At 45.6% G+C, this 21,723-nt stretch overlaps 1 protein-coding gene across 4 annotated transcripts in view; it reads left to right on the top strand.

Annotated features, from left to right (window-relative positions):
• The window catches only part of EXPH5 (exophilin 5), a 68,803-nt gene that overhangs the window by 7,972 nt on the left and 39,108 nt on the right, over window positions 1-21,723 (top strand). The window contains exons 1-2 of one of the 4 annotated variants that reach the window (XM_059179736.1): window positions 8,087-8,556; window positions 9,203-9,369. The exons of 2 other annotated variants lie outside the window; for them this stretch is intronic. The gene's annotated coding sequence lies outside the window, so the exon portion shown is untranslated. Of the gene's footprint in view, window positions 1-8,086; window positions 8,557-9,202; window positions 9,370-21,723 lie in introns of those variants that run through there. One more of the 4 variants, XM_059179740.1, reaches the window with a different exon arrangement.

The raw sequence follows: 21,723 nt of genomic DNA, 5'->3' as shown, positions 1-21,723 counted from the left end.
AGTTCCATGTGACTGAAGATCGTCTTAGGGATGGAGAACCTTACACATCTAGTAGATGCTCAATTTCTAATGAAATGGACCTTAACTTACGTCCGTGAAGGAATACAGAGGGAAGGAAGGGAAGACTTGGGGAAACCAAAGACAAAGAAGATTGTGTTAGAAAACATGTTTCTCTCTGTTAGCATACTTGAGTCTTAGAACAGAATCAGCTGGCCAAGACTCTCACTGAATCAATTCAGGCCTATTCTCCTGCAGTTAGTTCTGCATGGGCCGTGATATTCGAGAGCTGTAGGCTCACCTCACTCTCCTTCCCAGGAATGTTTCCTTGTTGGCATTGCCAATGGCCCTATTTAAAGGTCGTACTTAAAATATCAGCTTGGCCTACCAGAGGAGCTAGCTTCCTCATCGCACTGTGTGTCAGACTTTCTAATGATGAAAGAAGGGATTGGGGCCAGCAGTGACCAAACTCCCCACTTGCCAAAGAAAGGTTCTGGTGTTATTTTTTGTGACTATTCTACTGTATATATTTTAGAATTTAATTATTAATTAAGTTAATTAATCACTTTGATTTTTTTCTTACTTTTTAAAATTTCTTATTGCTTTATTAAATAATACTGTGACAAACCTTCATGATTACATCCTTAATTCAATTTAAATTGTCTCCCTAGGGGGCGCCTGGGTGGCTCAGGTTAAGCGGCTGCCTTCAGCTCGGGTCATGATCAAAGGGTCCTGGGATCGAGCCCCAAATCAGGCTCTCTGCTCAGTGGAGAGCCTGTTTCTTCCTCTCTCTCTGCCTACTTACTTATGCTCTCTCTATCTCTCTGTAAAATAAATAAGTAAAAAAAAAACTTAAAAAAAAATAATAAATTGTCTCCCCAGGGTAAATTACACAAAGTAGAATCCTTAGTTTATAATAATTTATTTTCTAAATTCTTATTACATGTTACCAGATTACTTCCCCCCAAAAATGTTCCACCATATTTCACCTTGACTGGCAGTGTGAGAAGCCTCTTGTTTTACCATATCCACCTCAGCACTGGATGATATTATTATTATTTTTTTAACCTTTGTTAATTTTGTAGTCGAAAAACCACTTTTTAACTTGATTTTATGTCTAACACTGGTTATAATGAATTTCAACTTTTTTCATATGTTTACAACTCATTTACATTTCATGATTTATGAATTGTCTATTCATATTTTTGCCCATTTTTATTTCAAGATTTATATTCAGAATGCTTCTTGTCATATATAACAGATCTTACCATGGCTTTAACAAATTGGAAATACAATTTTCTAATATTAAAAGATCTCTGGAAGTAGACAAGCAGTAGCTGGTTTAGTGGTTTAGGCTGTCAGGATGGTGTCTTACAGCACAAAATGGCTGCAACTGCTCTGAACATCGGTTTCCTGTTCCAGATAGGAGGAAGGGGCTGTGGTGGAGCCAGATCTGCTTGTGCTTTACCATGAGAGTGAAAGCTTTTCCAGATGCCCTCCCACCCGATTCCTCCTTATGTCTCATTGGCCAGAATCAGGTCATAAGGCCACCCTCACTGCAAGGGAATTGGGAAATCAAGAAATGAGATTCGGACATTAGGCTTGGACCAATTGTGATCCCTCCTCTGAAACTGAACTCTTTGCTGTGCATGGCAAAACCAGAGAGGAGGAGGGAATAGATTCAAGAAGGCAATCAGCACTGTCTGACATAGAATCTCAGTGTGTTTTTTTCTTTCCGATTTATATGTTTCTCTCTTAAGGAAATTGACTTTTGTCCTATTTATTACAACATATTTCCCAGTTTTCAGTTTGCACTTCTATTTCGCTGAAAGCAGTAGGAATTTTTTTCCATTAAAAATATATTTTCTTAAGATTTATTTATGTGTTTGAAAAGGAGAGAGCACAAGAGGGAGGGAGCGAGAATCTCAAGCAGACTCCTGGCTGAGCACAGAGTCCGGTGCAGGGCTCGATCTCACAGCCGTGAGACTGTGACCTGAGGCGAAACCAAGAGTCCGATACTAAACCAACTGTGCCACCCGGGTGCCCCTCCATTTTTATATAACAAAATGTACCAAGTTTAAAAAATTTTTCTTTTTGAGATTAGAAATTTCTCCCATCTAGATTAGGTCAATATTTACCACTACTTTTTAAAATCTTTTTTTAAAATGAACTTTTTAATGATCCAATATATATTTTATTTTTAAAGTAGGATAATTATATGAATTGATCCCCCCCCACCACAAATGGCTTGCAGATTGTCCTGTTACCATTTATCTCCATCTGCTTCCAAGACCCTATGATTATTCCTTTAAGAAAAAGAACCGGGGAACAAACAAACAATAAGTTTGGTGAGGCAAATGCTACAGCACCTGCTATCATGGAACTAAGAAGGAACTTGGAGGGAAAAGGCTTTTGTGCAGAGAAGTGTGATTTTGCACATGTATTAGTACGCATAGTTAATGGATCATGTTTCATTTCCTTCGTCTTCCCATTTCCTGTGCCTGGTGGCAGACCCAACCAAGCCAGGCCAGACCATTCATCCTGAAATCTGTATCACGTGACCTGGTTGTCCTTTTTTTTTTTTTTTTTTTTTAAATATTTTATATATTTATTTGACAGAGAGAGAGAGAAGAGAGTCCACGAGCAGGGGGAAAGGCTGAGGGAGAAGCAGGTTTCCCAGGAGCTTGACGCGGGACTCGATCCAAGGACCCTGGGATCATGACCTGAGCCAAAGGCAAGATGCTTAACCAACTGAGCCACCCAGGCATCCCCTGATTGTCTCTTACATCTGGTTCTTTTGATAGTCAAACCAATCCCCTGCTAGGGTGACATAAGTTTTTTAATTTATCACAAAATTAATTTGCTTTAAGGATTAATCACAAGGATAAGTGATTAACGGGATTAGTGGACGAACGAGCAAACAAAATTAAAGCCTGCCATGTTGTGAATTGAATGTTTACCACTCCCAGGGAAACTGGTTAAGCTCTGTAGGAGATCACTGTCTGCACATCAATCAGGAGCCCACCAGGAAAACGGAAACTATTTATTTAAAATAGAATGTTGTGCAGTGAATTGGTTCCATGGTGATGGAAAGAGGCAGAAAAACCCATCAGGGACAGTGAGGCAGCCCCGGACAGACCCCAGCAGGAAGCCTGGAGGCAGTGGTCTGCTGGTAACTGGCTCCCCTGGAGAAAAAGCCTTGATTTGTAGCATTGGCCAATTTCAAGGTAACAACAGTTAACAACCAGCTTGCAAAATTCCTGAGTATTGACCATCTTCCCTTTTGAGCCAGTACAAGCCAGCTTTGGCACACCACTGGCTGGAGAGGAAAAGGGAGCCAGCGGTGTTATCCAAGCCTGGACTAGGATCCCCCAAGAGAAACTGTAAGGGAGCATGTTAGGCCTGTGTGGGGGATTTGGAGACTGGCGGGGGAGGCATTCACTGCCAGAAGTTCTGCTTGAGGCAGAGGGAGAACGAGAAGACCCCGGCTTCTTCTGTCTTCTTGCCCTCCAGTCTCCTGCGGCTGAAGCCAGCTGGAAGCAGCTGACCCATAGTTAGAGCCTGGAGAGGAAACTTGCAGAGGTCATCCCCCAGCAGCATGGATCCTTGTTCTTTTCTCTCCCATTCCTGCTGTATTCTGTCAATCCCAGAGCACCTGCATTTTCTCACTGCCCAGCCTCACACGGCTAAAGCTTTCCTTCCTGCCAGACGATTCTTAACGCATTTTCCTTCCTGTTATCCTGGGCTACTGTCCATGCCCGTTCTGTATTCTTTTACAATTTCTCTGGCTTCTGCACCTTTGGAGAATTGCCCTGCTCTGCTCTTGCTTCTCCATGCTGCTGCTTCTCTCTGCCGTCCTGGGTGGTCGTGCACCTGGGACTCAGGGTCTTTAAGTAGAAAAGAAGAGTGTCGCTCAGGGCACCTAAGGCACAGTGGGCTTTGCAGAAAGGTTATGCAGGGACTGAAACTGAAATTTGAAGGACTTGGGGAGCCAGGGCAGCTCCAGGGACCGGCCACATGCTCTGCTCGCATATCATAGCCCACACTCTCTTCCTCCCAGCGTGCCCTTGATTCTTCGACAGACTGCTGCTTTTTGCATTCTCTGTTCCAGAGCCTCGTGCTGGGTTACAGGGCACATCTGTGGCCAGCCTGTAGATGGACTGCCCTGAGGTCAGGCATCCAATCAGCAGCACCTCATGGGGGAAAGTGAAGGGCACGGCATCCTGAGCAGGGACCACAGACCCTCTCGTTCTGCCTTCTCTTGTGGGGGTGGCACTTCTGTTCTCTACGAGCCCACCTGGACACTAAGATACTTGCTATCTTCTTAGCTTCTGAAATGACAGGTCTTGGCCTACAGGCTCTGCTAAGACAGGTTGTCAGACCTGGCTGAAATGACAGCTACCTGGGGAACTCTTTGGATTCCCGGGGCCAGGCCTCACCTTGAAATTCTGGCTTAATTGCTCTGCAATCAGGCTGGGCACGGGCATTTTTTAAAGCTCCCCCAGATGATTATAATGTGCAATGAGGGACATTGGCCTGACAGCCCGGGCACGGGGCCCTGACTCCGCCTGGCATACACATCTTTCCTACGCTCCTCTCTATTGCACAAGCTGAGGGAGTGTCGATTTTCAGGAAACCCTGTGGTTTGGGAGGGGAAGGCTTGGAGCCCTAGCAGAGGGTGACTGAGAAGGCTGTGCCCCACGCAGACGTAATAAACCTTGTTTCCAGTGCTTTCCCACTTTAAAATTGCTTGGTAGGATCAAAGGGACCTTCTGTCCCTGGAGCTGTTGTTGAGTCTGGCAACGGGAAGAATTGCTTTTTACTTTTTGTTGTTTTGTTTTGTTTTACCGCCCACTAAATGTGGGTTGCACACAAACGCGAGGGCTGGGATATCCACGGGAGGCTTGTTGTGAGTCGTGTGCTTGTGACTCTGCTCCCACGCTCCCGGCACAGGCTCTTGGCAGCGGCTCCTGGGTGGTCACGTTCACTGTGATGAAGTAGGACGGCCTAGCCAGAGAAGGTGACAAGAGCTCTTGAAAGGCAAAAGCAGCCTGGTTTTAGTACAAATTGGCCAAAAGCGAGAGGAAGGAGTTACCTACCTCTGTGCCGATTCTGTGATTCTTCAGGAATACTTGAATATATGCAGAGCCATAAAGCCTCCGGTGTTCACCAGAACCCTTAAAAAAATGACCTTGGGGGCACCTGGGTGGCTCAGTGGGTTAGGCCACTGCTTTTGGCTCGGGTCGTGGTCTCAGGGTTCTGGGATCGAGTCCTGCATCGGGCTCTCTGCTCAGCGGGGAGCCTGCTTCCCCCTCTCTCTCTGCCTGCTTCTCTGCCTGCTTGTGATCTCTGTCAAATAAATAAATAAAATCTTTAAAAAAAAAAATGTCCTTGAAGGTAGAAAGAACAAACATGAGTATCCCTATTCCCCCCTCCACCCAACCCCAGTATTATTATCCTTGTTTCTCTCTTTCCTCAAAGAGTCTTAAGACCAGAGTAATGTCCAGAGTGTGGGACTAGAACGTGGGACTCCAACTGTCCCCCAAGGCACTGGTGCTGTGTGTTCTGTGGCTCCGTGGGTGACATGATCGCGACACAGGACTACAGAGACCGGGGTGGGGGTGGGGGAAGTGGAGGTTCCAAGGGCAGTTAATCCCTTAGCTTTCAGGGAGTTCAATAACAGTGGAGAGAACACGTGAGCAGAGATCAGAGCCGGGTCGGACGGAGGGCCCCCAGGATCCCCTGCAGCCACGTGGAACACGCTCGCGGGCTACGGGATGCCCAAGAACGTTCCGGGGGCGCTGATGAGGTTCAGGCTTCAGTGACTGAGCCCGAGGGCCTCTGGAGACAGACTCCTCAGATGCTCCCAGATGGCCCGAGGACCGCCTGTGGGGTTATATGAAATCCCCGAAACAGCCCGCGTTTTGATTTAAATCATGTCAGCGTTCAGAGGATGACCCAGGTTTTTCTTTTCATTTGGGGGGAATCTTTGAAAGACGTTTTAACAGCCTATTAAAAAAAAAAAAGAAAGAAAGAAAGGCTGCTGTGTGTTTTACACTTGGTTTTCTTCCTTTCTTCCAGATCCCAGCAAGGTATTTAAAAACAACTCTTTGGACTTTGCCTGTTTGAGGGTGGGGTCTCGGTTGCTGGATTATTACCGTGTAGTTGCACTCAGGCTTGCACTTGGCGGCTCCCGGTCGTGCTGAGCGGAGGCCATGGGAGAACTCCTGAAAGTCATGCCCTCCCCGTGGGTAGAGGAGTGTCTCTGCTCTGAGTAGCCAAAGCGCGACGCTCCACTGGGGTGATTTCTGACAATGACCTTCCCCGTTGGGGTGGGGGCGGGGGATGTCAGGGCAGCTCCCCCATCCCACCCCGCATCCCATCAAAACGCATCCTTATTTGTAGGTTCGGGTAGCAACGGCTCCACACAAGACAGCTGGAAAGACCAATAAATTAGGTCATGTCTGTCCACAGCTGTTTAATTGCCTTGCCCCTGACATCCAGGCAAAAATCCTTTAAAGGTGTATGAGTAACGTATTCCCTGCAGGGTAGCTGTCTCCACCTTCAAAGCCACACCGGACCCCACCCTCACCTTGGTCTGCCTAGCATTCTGTACCTAGCATTCAGCCGCCGCCTGCCTCTGGACTCCTGCATGGCTGTTTTTCATTTCTTCCGTGTGGCAACTTTTCACACGTTGTTCGTTGTTCGGGGCCTTACGGATCTTGGAGAGAGTTCACAGGAATACAAAGATGCATCAACGTAACTTTTCATTATAAATAATTTGCCTCTGTCTGAGAACCAACAACAAATGTTTTAAATGGCACAATTTCCAACCTGTGCTTTGAAGACATGACAGTTTTAGCATGAAAGCCTCGGGTCCTCTGAGCTTCATCTCTGAGCTGCTCTGGGCCATTCACAGATGGAGCCATAAAGATGGAAGCTTCTGCACCTCCAGGGGCCTGGGTCTCCTGGGGAGGTAGCCCGGTGCCCCCTTCTCTAGGGGTGTGGGTCCACCTGCCTTCCTGGGTTGCGGGGGTCATCGGGTGGGTCAGCAGCGCCTCACAGCCCTGGGGGGTTCGAGGCTGGGTACTTCTGTGTTCCTTTCTAGGATGAGAGCCCCGTGAGAGATTTTTATCCCTATCATGGGTTCAACAACACTTCGGTAGAGCAGCACTCATTTATTTAGCTGATACATACACGGGAGATCCTGTTAGGAACTAGTACAGGAAATACAGAATGCTCTCCGTAGTCTCTGCCCTCAGTGATGGGGAAGGACTTAAAAACAGCCTATTTCATGTACCATGACAGACAATGAGACAGCTACGCACAGGGACACAGAGGTCATTACCCCCCAGGTGAAGTCTCAGGGAGGACTTCGCTGGAGGAGACGAGGCCTGAGTCTTGAGTGGGGTGTGGGGTTCTATAAAGGTGGGAAGGGCATCCCAAATGGGGCAGGCAGCCCTAGAGACGGCACAAAGATGTGGGGGACTCTGGGGAGCAGGAGTGCTGTCACCAGAGTACAAAGTGAGAGCCCTTGACTGGCAGGAGGGCTGGCTGCAAACGGGAGCCCCTGGGGAGCCCCTGGGATACCCGGAGCAGCAGAGTGAGTCAGCTGGTGACGCCGGGATTAGAGGAGAGATGTTTAGGGGCCCTGACTAAGGATGAAGAGAAGGGGAGAGGCTCAGGAAATCTTTGCAAAGTTACATTAGCAGGACTTGGGGCTGACTGGCTGGAGACGGGGACGGTGAGTTCATGGGAGCCCAGGTTTTTGGCTTTCAGGAGCTTTTGGCATCAGACCACTGTTCACACTGAAACTGGCCGGTTCAGGTAGACTCCACGCTCTGGAAGTCCAGGGAGGTAATAGATCTGAACACAGCAGGCCGCCGGTTCCTTCACCAGCTCTGAAACAGGGAGCTAGCTGTTCTATCTCGTGAGCTACTTTCTCTCCCCAGTGAAGGTCAGGTGTTAGGTGTGGGACCAGGCAAGAGATGAAGGGAAAGGTGAGCAGAATTGGAAGCAGAGTTCTAGCAAGGGAGCCTGGCAAGTGTTCTCCGGCTCCAGATGGCCTGGTAAAGGACTTGTGCGTCGAAGCTGCCAGCAGGTACCTGATGAGCCAGGAGGGACTGACCGGCCCCCAGGAGCCAGCGCCTGGGCAAGCGGAGGTGAACAGCTTGCCAGACAGCAGGTGCCCGGCGGCCGGAGGAGAGTGCAGGTGCTCTCATTTCCTTACCTGTCAGCTCTCCCATTCCAAGCAAAAAGAATGAAGGCTGACTGATGATCGAAATACCCTCCTCTCCTCCAAAAAAACAAAAACCAAGACCCTTCCCGTGGCAGTTTCCCTTGGTGAAGTAGCAGCAAGTTGACTTTTGGGCGGCACTTTCTCTTCGTGTGGGGTCAGCAGACGTGTGTTTCAGCTTCAGCAAGTGGGGAGTCCCCCGTCTTCACTGTGCCCTCTCCACCAGCCTAGGACACTGGGGATCTTGGTTTAGAAGCTTGTCCCAAGTCATGAGGAGAGAGATAAAGCCATCATTCTACCTTGTGCCACCCAGCACCGACCAGGTAAGCTGCTGTGCAACAGGTTGAAGCCCCGGCAGGTCATTTGGCCCTGGAATTCCAGAATGTGCTGGAATATATTGAACGTATATCTCTAGGTTCAAAGCGGCGAGGCTGAGAATGGTGTCATCTACGGGCATGACGAGAAAGGAAAGAGATGGTCCTTTCCAAGTTTATCATGATGGGAGTTTATTTAAATAAATCCCAGCCTCTTTGAGGATCAAGATTAGTGATATTTCCATTTCATTCAAATAAGAGATTCTTGACAATATTTTGAGGACCTAGTATTTGTATGATTTTTGCGGTCTGCTGTGGTAAATGCGGAATGTAGAACCCAAGAAATTGATCGTCTCTTTGGGCACACATGGCATGAAAATTTAAATACCGTACAGCACACGACTAAGTACTTCATGGGTGGTCCCGACGGCAGGCTTTGGGAATGAGGGAAAGATGGGTGGGAGCTGAAATGAAGAGGAGAGCGGCCATAAAGATACTGGCCTTGAAGGCGGGTTAGTGGTGGTTGGGGGACTAGAACTCCCAATTATGGCCTGTTAACGCCTCCATTGTTCCAATGCTACATAACACACATAGTGACCTTGCACTAGCATACGCACATCTTCATTTCAACACTTTTTTTTTTTTTGACAGAGAGATCACAAGCAGGCAGAGAGGCAGGCAGAGAGAGAGGAGGAAGCAGGGATCACGACCTGAGCCCAAGGCAGAGGCTTTAACCCACTGAGCCACCCAGGCGCCCCACACATCTTCCATTGCAGTGTTGGGAACTAAAGTCCTGAAGAATAGGGCTTGTGTTGGTTTATGGTGGGTAACTGGGGCTTGTACCTCACCCCTCACCCCTGCACTCCTCCCGGAATCTGTTCACCTTCAGTTACTTCTGCTATGTGTTCACTAATTTTTTTTTTAGCAGAAATTGCTAAATATAATTTTTTAAACTTGCACGTGGAGAATGATATTTAGGTTAACCGTTTATGTATTTTTATTATTATTATTATTATTCTAAATGATAACTAGAGAAGTGCACAGTCATTTCTGATAGAAGGGAAGTTAATTATGTGCTAAAGGGTTATGTGGTAACTGTCTCCCTATCTCTAGCTTTTAGATGAATTTGCTGAATCAGGGAGCAGCCACCCAGTGGGCTGGTTGGAGTGACAGGTGTGAAGCCACAAAAATAAATCTTTGACTTCCCCTCCAAGCCCTATTCTTCATAAGAAAGCATAGGAAGCCTCCGGAAGACCGGCAAGATCTGAGTCTTAAACCTTCTCTTGTGTGTTTCTCATAAGGAACTGAGAGAATTTCAGAGCTTCTGGGGTTCTTATTTATGTCCAATGACGTAGGACAGTATTATATAGAATATGTTAATAGGCAGTGATTGACCTCCAGGACTAAGCTTGCATGATTTCTCTTAACTCAAGGCCAACAGATAAAAATTTCTATGAACACTGGAACAAAACAAAAAGAAGGAAAACCTGCCCCTTCACTCCTATTCTACTTCCTTTCCTCAGGTTACTGTCCACCAATGATGGTCTGCAAATCTACCCCCTTCCTATACACACACACACACACACACACACACACGCACAATCTTTTCCGAACCATTTGATCATTCACAGAAGAGCATCCCTGGGGAGGAACAGTGGCAGATTCAGACTCTGCATTTATCCTCCAGTATATGCCAGTATATTTCAATCTCTCCTAAGACCCATCTCTATGAATGCTTCCTCAGCCCTAACCCAGAACAAATCATTTCCTTCCTTATGGTCCCAAAGCAAGAATTTTTGGTTTTTTTTTTAATTATGTGATTGTGACATAAGAAGAAATATATGTATTTGATCTTTGTCTCTGGTTCCTGGCACGGAGCTTCTAAAACCCTTGAAATTTCCTGAGTGGTAGGGGTGAGAGGAATATCTTTTGTTTTTGTTTTTTGGGGTTTGTTTTTGTGTGGGGTTTTTGTTTATTTGTTTGTTTTTAAACATGTATTTTATTTTTTAAATTGTTGTTATTTTTTATTATGTTAGTCACCATACAGTACATCATTAGTTTTTTTTTTTAAAGATTTTATTTATTTATTTGACAGACAGAGATCACAAGCAGGCAGAGAGGCGGTGGGGGGGGAAGCAGGCTCCCTGCTGAGCAGAGAGCCTGATGCAGGGCTCTATCCCAGGACCCTGAGATCATGACCTGAGCCGAAGGCAGAGGCTTAACCCACTGAGCCACCCAGGCACCCCACATCATTAGTTTTTGATGCAGTGTTCCAAGATTCATTGTTTACGTGCAGCACCCAGTGCTCCATGCAGTCCGTGCCCTCCTTAATACCCATCACCAGGATCACCCATTCCCCTACCCCTTTCCCCTCTAATACCCTCAGTTTGTTTCTTGGAGTTCACAGTCTCTCATGTTTCATCTCCCCCTCCAATTCCCCCCACTTCATTTTCCCCTTCTTTCTCTTAATGTCCTCCATGCTATTCCTTATGCTCCACAAGTAAGTGAAGCCATATGATATGACTTTCTCTCCTTGACTCACTTCACTCAGCATAATCTCCTCCCGACCCATCCATGCTGATGCAAAAGTTGGGTATTCATTCATCCTTTCTGATGGCTGTGTAATATTCCATTGTACATGCGGACCATATCTTCTTTATCCATTCGTCTTTAGTTATTCATAATGCGCTCCTTTCAACCACACCCCAGTCAGAGACTTCTGGAACTTGGAGTCAGAGGAACCAGTCATGTGAATAGAGGATTGGAACTTTAAGCCTCACCCCCTGACCTCCAGGGAGGAGGGGGGAGGGATGGGGGCTGGAGATGAACTTAACCAATGACAGCTAAAGATTTAACCAATCATACCTACTCAACGAAGCTTCTATAAGGACCTTAAGCCAGAAAGTTCAGAGAGCTTCTGGGTGGTGAACAAGAATGCATCCACATGCTGGGAGGGGCTGTGTACCCCCAACCCCACAGAAACTCCTGTGCTCAGGACGCTTCCAGACCTTGTCCTGTGTATTTCTTAATGTGGCTGTCCGTTTGTGTCATTGATAAAAATCCTTTGTAATACGTTGGCAATAGTAGGTAAATTCTTTACTTGTGTCCTTTGAGCTGTTCCAGCAAATAATCAAACCCAAGACCGGCCCTTGGATGGTCAGTCCGAAGTACCAAGGAGCCTGGATTGGAGATCAGTGGCTGAAGTGGGGTCAAGTCCTGTAGGACCGAGTTTTTAACCTATGGAGTCTACACTGATTCTGGGCAGTTAGTGTCAGAAGTATTGTGAGTAGAGAGACTGGTGTTTTTTGTTTCATTGTAAAGATTATTTATTTTTTAGAGAGAGAGGGTATGTGTGGGGAGGGGCAGAGGGAGAGAACCCCACAGCAGACCCACCGCGGATCCTGAGCCTGACCTGGGGGCTCCATACCAGGTCCCCCGAGATCATGATCCGAGCAAAACCAAGAGCCAGACTGAGCCACTTAGGGGGCCCGAGACTATTTTTCTTTTTTCTTTTTTTAAGATTTTATTTATTTATTTGTTGGACAGAGAGAGAGAGAGAGAAGCAGTGGGAGTGGTAGGCAAAGGGAGAAGCAAACTCTCGGCTGAGCAGAGAGCCTGACATGGGGCTCGATCCCAGGTCCCGGGGATCATGACCTGAGCTGAAGGCAGACGCTTAACTGACAGAGCCTCCCAGGCACCCCAACTTCTTTTCTTTTGAGGATCTGACATACCCTGTGTTTTAACACGGCTCTTCTGTGTATCTTTTCCCGCTGTTAGAGCTCACATTTCCTAGTGTATCCCCAGCCTCTTTACAAACGAAAATGCTCATTGTAGTTGAATTGAATTCGTTTTATTTTTCACTCAAAAAACATTTTTCAATCCTTTAGCGAAGTGCCAGCACTGAACTAGTTTGTGGGACCAAGAATACCTATGGGAGGGAAGACAAAGCAGGCGTAGAGCAACTTGGGGAAAGGCCGGAGAGTGTGGCCAGGGCTTTGAATGGTTGGCACCTGGTGGTAAGTGAGGGGACGACAGGAAACAAGTCCACATGGGTAAGCAGGGGGTCTAGTCATGAAGAATTGAGTTGTCTAGATGAGAGAAATGAGACACATAGATGTTACTTGATCAGCCCAAGTAACGAAGGGATCAGAACTCATCTCCTGACTGTCCGCTCCATCCACTCTCTCACGCTCAGATGGTGTCACTATGCCGCCAAGCCAGTCAGGGGCCATTGGCAGGAGAAGATGAAGATGGCGCTGGAGAACGTCTATGACAATAATGTCTGTGTCCTGGGGCCACATAGTACCTCTCTTTGTATTTACCACCACAGTCTGAACAGAGGAAGGAGTAACAGGAGGCAAACAGCCAAGAAAATTCTGTTACCCATTCTGACATCCTTTTGGTCCTTTGCCTTGAGCTTTGAAGAACTGATATTTTCAGTGACACCAGGCTTAAAATAACCTGTGTTGAGCAGGTAACGCATAAAAAAAACACGTATGCAATGAACAAATGAAATAGTAGTCAACCTCTCCAATAATTGGACATTTTTTTTTTTGGACATTTTTTTTTTTTTAAGATTTTATTTATTTATTTTTCAGAGGGAGAGCTAGCACAGGCAGACAGAGTGGAAGGCAGAGTCAGAGGGAGAAGCAGACTCCCCGCGGAGCAAGGAGCCCGATGTGGGACTCAATACCAGGACGCTGGGATCATGACCTGAGCCGAAGGCAGCTGCTTAACCAACTGAGCCACCCAGGCGTCCCTGGACATTTTTTTAATGAGAAAAAAAAACAACTTCCAACGACACCTGGGTGGCTCAGTGGGTTAAGCCGCTGCCTTCAGCTCAGGTCATGATCCCAGAGTCCTGGGAATGAGCCCCACATTGGGCTCCCTGCTCAGTGGGGAGCCTGCTTCTCCCTCTGCCTGCCGATCCCTCTGCTTGTGCTGTCTCTCTCTTTATTTCTGACAAATAAAGAAATAAAATCTTTTTTAAAAAACCCAAAACTCCTGTGTCCAACAATAAGGGACTAGGTACATATACTACGGAACAGATGCAGGAATAAGAAAATACTGATGTAGCGTAGCATTCTTAATAAAATGCTAAGTGGGAATTATTGGCTGCAAAACAGTATCTATAGTGGAAAAGCATTTTTTAAAAAACTCATGCACGTGTATGTGGCATGTTGGGCAGCCAACCCAACCCTGAGATGTATTATCAGAAAGCATCTATAGTTTGGGCCTTTTAATACCCCTGCATAAAAACATGAGTAGTCCGATGACTTTTCTGCTCAGTGTTAGTAACAAAAATCTTGAGGACACAAAACACAAAACACAGTCCCAATTCACTATATAGTGATGGGGCTGTCTGGTCCCCGATTAAGTCTGACGTCACTCAGAAAAGCAGCCATTCCCCTGCACACCCATGGCGGGAAGACTGTAACAGTGACGAGGGGTTTGATCCTCCCTTCTCCCCACCCCCCTACCAAAGCCTTTACCTCTCCATGCCCTTAGTGGATGAAGTGGAGTGTGGCTGGGCAGAGAGGTACAAGTTTGAGTGGGGGGGGATGTAGCGGGGACGGATGCTGAATGCTTTTGCTGGACCTTTGGAATGGCTGTTGGATGGCTTCCACACTCTCTGGGTTGGACAGATGTTTGCATTTCTTGCCTCAGGGGGTTTGGGGGAGGTTAAGCTCTGTTCTCCTGCAGCTTCCTTGATGAAAGGGTGTGCTGTCCCCTGCTCTCTGCCAACCCTCCATGTCCCTGGGAGCCCAGTGATTCACCCACAGCCTCTTTCCACTAAGGTCTTTTCCCTCTCGAGCTTGCTCTCGTGGATATGAGCTAAGAGAGCCCCACGCCTCTTCTGCCTCTTCAGGGGCTCATGTCTTGTCCATGGGACACACACAGAGCATTTCTGCCTGAGAGGCCCCGGAAGTGAGGACTGATTGCCTGCTGAGCAACCTCCCTTCATTCCGAGCTGGCTGGCACCAGCTTCTCAAACTTACTCTTCTTGCACAAGAGTCAAACACCAGGCAGCCCTTCCCCCAGACTGAGAGTGACCTAGACAGAGGTCTTCTGGTAGTGCTGTTGAGGCTTCTCTCTCTAAACTCCTCCATCTGCCTGCACTCCTCTGACCCAGTGTGGGTAACGGGACTTGTAACCTTAACAAGAGGTCTTTGGGTTTTTTTTAAGTAAGAACACTTAACACGAGCTCTACCTTCGTAACAGAGTTTTCAGTGCATAATAAAGTGTTTTTATCTGTTGGCACAATGTTAGTCAGCAGATCTGTAGAATTTACTCATTTAGGCAGAACTGGAGATTTTTATGTGTGGATTAGCAACTCCCCATGTCCCCCTCCCCCCAATCCCTTACTACCGCCATTCTATTCTTTGCTTCTTTGAGTTTAACTACATTAGAAACCTCATGTAAGTGGAATCATTGAGTATCTGTCCTCCTGTGTCTAGCTCCTCTCACTCAGCACAGTGCCCTCAAGTTTCATCCATCTTGTCACATTTGCAGACCTCCCTTCTTTTTAGAGGCTGAGTAATATTCCATTTTATGTTTATATGTTTATACGACATTTTTAAAAATCCATCCATTGATGGACCTTCAGATTCTTTCTACATCTTGGCCGTTGTGGATGATACTGCTATGAGCACGGGAGGTACAGATATCTCTTGACCTAGTGTTTTCATTTCCTTCTGGTATAGTCCCAGGAGTAGAATTCCTAGATCATATGGTAGTTCTGTTTTAGTTTTTGAGGAGCCTCCATACTGTTTTCCATAGTGGCTGCACCATTTTGCGTTTCCGTCAACAGCGTACTAAAGGATTCCAATCTCTTCAGCCCTGCCTTTGTTTTTTGTTTTGTTTTGTTTTGTTTCATCGTAGTCATTCTGACAGGTATGAAGTAATAGCTCACTGTGGTTTTGATTTGCATTTTCCTGATATTATTGACTTTGAGAATCTTTTCATGGATCTCTTGGCCATTTGTATGCTTTCTTTGGAAAAATGTCTATTCAAGTCCCTAGCCCATTTTTAAAGAGAAGATTTATTTATTTATTTGAGAAAGAAAGAAAGAAAGCCTGTGAAGGAGTGGGAGGAAGGGGAGAGGGCCTGTCCACTGAGCACAGACCCAGACACGGGGCTCGATCCCATGACCCGTGAGATCACGACCTGTGCTAAAACCAAGAGCCCAATGCTCAACTGAGCCACCAAGTGTCCCCCTCCCCCATTTTAAAATCAAATTATTAAATTTTTGCTATTGAATTATAAGTTACTTACAGATTTTGGACAAAATTTTTAAAGATATTTAAAAATAAAATTTTTAAATTTTATTTGTCTGAGAGAAAGCACAAGCAGGGGTAGCAGCAGGCAGAGGGAGAAGCAGGCTCCCCATTCCAGGACACTGGGGTCATGACCTGAGCTCCAGATACTTAACCGACTGAGACACCCAGGTGATTCAGCATATTTTGGAAATTAACCCTTTAACAGAGAGGCACTTTGAATATATTTTCTCCCATCCCATGGGTTGCCTTTTCACTCTATTGATTGTTTCCTTTGCTGTGCAGAAGATTTTTAGTTTGATATCGTCCCCCTTGTCTATTTTTGCCTGTGCTTTTGGATCATATCCATGAAATCACACCACACTCTTTAATTTCAAAATATATTACAAAGCTACAGTAGTTAAAACTGGCATAAAGATCAATATATAGGCCAATGGGACAGAAAAAAGAGCCCAGAAATAAATTTATGCATATATGTCAGCTGATTTTTGATGAGGGTGCCAAGAATACACAATAGAGAAAGGGTAGTCTCTTCAACAAATGGCATGGGAAAAGCTGGACGGCCAACATACAGAAAAATGAAACTGGACCCCTATCTTTCATCATACATAAAAATCAACTCAAAATAGGTTAAAGACTTACACATATGACTGAAAACTATAAAACCAGAAGAAAACATATGGCAAAGAACTTTGGCTTTTTTTTTTTTACTTTATTTTTTAAAGATTTATTTATTTCAGAGAGCGCATGAGCAGGGGTAGGGCTAGAGGGAGAGGGAGAGAGAGAATCCCAAGCAGACTCCCCACTGGGCATGGAGCCCAACGCGGGGCTCCATCTCACAAACCTGAGATCACGACCTGAGCCAAAATCAAGAGTTGGACACTCAACTGCCTGAGCCACCCAAGTGCCCCTTTATTTGTTTTAATAAATCCTACAAGCAGGTTCTGCTGACTGGTCTTCTCACAATCTGTCTGGATGTGTGGATTCTCTTGCTTTTATGCCGCAGCTAAACCTGAGACAGGCTGACCCTCAATGGAACATCCTGTTGTCCTTGCTTTAAAATGCTGGGTGGACGCAGGCACACGTAGCAGTGTCTCTGGTTGTGGGGATTACGAGTGGTTTTTATTTACTTTGAACTTCCTCGAGTCTTCTGTATTGAGTGTAACTTTGCTTTAATCATTAGAAAAAAGAAAGGACTGGGAAAATCGTATGATGGCACATCAACGTCCATTTTATTGACATTTAGGATTTCCTGTCCAGACACTGAGGAATTCCCTTGTGAGCAGGTGCCTGCTTGTTGACTGCGGCTGGCTGTCCCAGTTATGCTCTTACAAGTGACAAGATACACTGGTTTACCTCGGAGGATGGGTGGCACTTGACTGTGAGTCAAGTAAGGAAACACAGGAACAGACTCACCCTGCACAGTCTTTGGAAACGGGGACATTGATCAGAACAGAGCAGCATCCTGGGGCCAATCCCCGGGGCTGGTGATCGGCCAGACGGGGGCTCAGCCCCACTGTCCTGCTTCTCCTGGTTCACTTCCATCGCCACAGCTGAGTTTCTTTTTGCCACTTTCTCTCTGCCCCGTGGCTTCAGCCCGCTTGTGACTCTCTGGCCTTGTGGATTCTACGTTCGGTATCGCGTAATACCTTCCCACACTGCAAGTCTCAGACCCAGTGGGACTTCAGTTTGTCTTACTTGTCATCGTGATTTCAAGACCTGTAGGAGGAAGCACATGACTGAGTTATTAATCACTGCCGCAAATAAAACACATCAGCTGGGCAGCGTTCCTTCTCTTGTTTACCTTTTAGGTCAAGCACATTCCTGGTTTGGTTGATGAGGACCAGGAATGTGAAAAATTTTGCATCATATAACCCAAAACACAACTAGCCATGACCCCTCTTCTATGGGTGCCCAGTGCTTCCTGGACTGCTTGTAAGCGGGGCCCCTGGCTCTCAGACAGACAGACTGCCGTGCTTAATACATTACTGGTGAGTCCTGTTTTGGGGTATTAGCAATGAGAGTGGAGGTGCCAGAATGATTTAAAGGAAAACAATACAAAACACAATTATGAGGGAATCAGACACGCATCTTTCTTTTTCTATGCCAGACATTATTGTATCCTACCCAAAATCAAACATTTTTGCTCATAACACCTAAGTGACATAAGCTAAATAGTTGATGACTTTTAAAATCCAAGGTCATTGTTAGTCAGGAATAATCCAGACCTATGTAATATCTTTTATACCAACATTAGGTTTCCATAAATAAGTTACATAATTTGGGATAGACCCATGCATTTGTATGGCTAGCATTATTTCCTTCTACCCCAGGTACGGATTTTGTCACAGAAGTGTTCTGGGAGTACTTATCTGGGGGAATATTTGGATAAATAAATGTAACTACATCTAAAGACAAAACATAGTAAGCTCTTCTGGATGAGATGATACAATATGAAACATTATGTATGTTTGAAATAATTGATGAGCAGAGTCCTAATTCTAATGATAACATTTAGTTCAAGTATTCAGGAGGAAGTGTTCAAAGTGAAGCCTTTTGTAATGTGCTTCTGCAGTAATTTCTGAGGATGTAGAGTGTTGGTCAGGTTAATAGATGGAGAAAAACAGCTTAAACCCAGCCCATTGTGAGACATGTCTGCTAACGTGAACTTGGGAAAAGCAGCAACCATTTGGATAAGGATTACTTCAGAGGTTAACTCTTTTTGGAAAAGTATTACAAACCGTGATCCAGACCAATAAATCTTAACATATGTCCACGCCAGACTTTCTTTGACCCTGTCAGGGAATCCTACAGTGGTTAATGATTTGTGACATGGACTCTCTGAGCCTCCGCGATCCCTGATGGGGACACAGGAGCACGACTTTCATGGTGGTGGCATTTAGGAGATCTCGGGCATTTTCTCGCATTCTGTGTGTTGAAGCAAAGACTGACTAGCTGTTGTAGTCCTGGCTTACACATCTGGGTGTGTGCGTAGGGGTAGGGAGAGAGAGAATGCTGTATTTCGGCATTAAGTTTCTTAAAGTTAAAGCTACCTCTAGAACGTTGGGTGTGAGTTGGTTTTCTAACATCACTAAATTAAGATGGTACAAAGAGTGAATTAAATTGAATATGATAAATGTGGGTATTAATTACAGTCAAGGCAATGTAGTCTTATGACCTTTCTGCCTGGATCTGGAATAAAATTTTATGGGCATCACTTTCTTTCAACCTTGTGGAATTGCCTAGGCTTCTCTGAGACTGTTCCTCTTTCGGTATTTTTTTCCTTGACAGGACATGTTCTAAGAATTGGCATTAAATTGTCTGAATATGAGAGAAAAGTACCATGCTCTGCATCCTTATTCATGAAAATGAAGGAGATGCACTAGATATTAGCGAGTACAGTTCTGTCTTATTACCTGGTTATATAACTAGCCGTACAGAGGGCATGGCCAGAATTTAGGATGTAGTCGTCTTTGGAAAAAAGCCATGAATAATAGGATATGTAAGCAAATTCAAGATGTTGAGATCATGGACTTTACCTATGGATGAGAACTGATTGGCTCTAACCTGCCTTGCAGGTATGCTAATACCAGCCTCCCACGAGGGATTTCTGTCCACTCTTGCCACTTTGAGCAGCTCCCCTACACTGCAGAATCTTAACGTGGAACTTGCATTAACCCTTGCCTTACAAGTTCCTGTGGAAACATGTCTGAGCATCTGTATAAAGAAGAATGAGTGGCGGGTGGGGGGTGGGGAAGCTTGGGCGGCTCAGTCGGTTCAGTGTCCAACTCTTGATCTCGGCTCAGGTCTTGATCTCATGATTGTGAGTTCCAGCCCCATGTTGGGCACCATGCTGGGTGCAAAGCCTACTTTAAAATAATAGACAAATAAGTGGAAAGCAAAGGCTAAAAACTCCTGTTTTCAAATACTTAGTCATCACTTGATGTATGTTCAGAAAGTCTAGCACTTTGGTTAAGGAGCTGACACTCCAATGCTGAGCCCACTGGCACGTAAAAAAGGGCCGAGACAGGCCAAGTGTTGAATAATTCAGGCTCCGGAAAATAATCTGTGCTCACTCTAGAAATAACACATGTAACATGCTGCTGAGTAGTCGGGTCTGAAGCTAGGCAAAAGCCTTGCTCTTATCCTCACCACGGGATAACCATAGGCAGGTCTTTCTTACATTGTGTGATTTCAATTTTTTTTTGAAGTTTTCTGGGCACTGGTGGAAGCAGCCAGCACATGGCGTCAGACAACAGATGCTGACCCTTTAATCCCAGACCCACGTCCCACCTCCAGGACGATGTACCATGTGCACCCCCTAACATTCAGCAGCCTCACGAAGGTACCAGATATAACTCCAGAAGTTATCTGAGAAGATGGGATTATAACCCCATCTTCCATAAGAGTATTGTCAGTTGGAATCTGGAACTGTAAATTCTCTATGAGCTGATTTGAATCACGGGCTGGATCCCGAGGGAAGCAGCAGGAAGAAAGGGCAGAGGGAGTGCAAGGATGGTGGACCCATGAGAACCGTGTGAAAGGGGGCACTTTGCAGCCATACAGCTGGAATCTGTAAGATCTCAGACCTAAATATGGATTTGCTTAACCATGCCCTTGAGATATTAGGCTGTACCCCCAGGCTTAGAATCATCGCAAGTGGGGCAGTACCCTGAGAGCTTCTCATTCAAACCCCTTATTTTATTTTATTTTTAAAGATTTTATTTATTTATTTGACAGAGAGAACTCACAAGTAGGCAGAGAGGGGGGGGGGGAAGCAGGCTCCCTGCTGAGCAGAGAGCCCGATGTGGCGCTTGATCCCAGCACCCTGGGATCATGACTGAGCCGAAGGCAGAGGCTTACCCCACTGAGCCACCCAGAGAGAAGAGTTGCCCAGATTCATATTCATTTGTTCACTGAGGGCTTACAGAGTCCCCACTCTGTGTCAGATAGACATCATTCCGGAAAACAAGACAAGCAAGGTCCTTGCTTATATGGATTTGATTTTAGTGGGACATGGGGGAGGTGATTGATGAAAAAAGCAAATAAATGCAGGTATTTTCATCAGAAGATTAATGAGATTAAGAAAAGGAGACAAAGTAATTTGATATCAAAGGTGCTTGGAGGAAGGGATTATTTCTGGTGAAGGTCACAGAAGGCTTCTCTTCGAATGTGACTTTTTAAGCTAAGGCCTAAATGATATCCAGGAAAATCCATGTGATAAAATAGGGAAGGGCATTGTGGCTGGGGTGCACAGCAAGCGCAGAGCACATCAGAAACCAGACTGGCTTTCGAAAGGAGCAGATAGAAGGCCTCTCGGTGTTTTAATGTCCTCGTTGGTAGAATGGAATAATATTATTTACCTCGTGATGTTCTTGCAAAGAGTAAATGAATGAAGACATATAATTTGCCTATCCGAGAGTAAGCAGTTGTGTAAATGTTAGCTGTGATTCTCACTTTCTCATATTGTTTTTTGAGAAAAAAATCACTTTTTGCAAACATGAGTTTAATTTGCAGGATCCCATCTCTCACGTATGTCAAATATGGATTGTGTTGCTTCACAATGATGGCATAAGTCTGTAGAACTCTTTCATTACCCCACAAGTTAAACAAATAGGTATTGATCAACCACGAGTCAGGGACCATGCTAGGCCCTGGGGATACCAAGACCAATGAGACACAGTCCCCAGTCCCTGGTGGGCAGCCCGATGGATACATGACAAGTAATTCATTCAGTATCGTTTGGAAAATCCAAGAGGACGATGGGTGCCTTCCCAGGTGGTGTGGTTAAAGGTATGAATGTATTAAAAAGAGATTAAGATTAATTTAGGAAGACAAGGATGGCTGGCTACATGAGGGACTGACCCTCAAACTCTTAAGTCTGACTTCAGAGTGGACA

The sequence above is a fragment of the Mustela lutreola genome, chromosome 1, assembly GCF_030435805.1.
Source record: "Mustela lutreola isolate mMusLut2 chromosome 1, mMusLut2.pri, whole genome shotgun sequence".
In the NCBI taxonomy this organism is placed as follows: domain Eukaryota; kingdom Metazoa; phylum Chordata; class Mammalia; order Carnivora; family Mustelidae; genus Mustela; species Mustela lutreola.
This window is presented reverse-complemented; position numbering and strand designations above follow the sequence as displayed.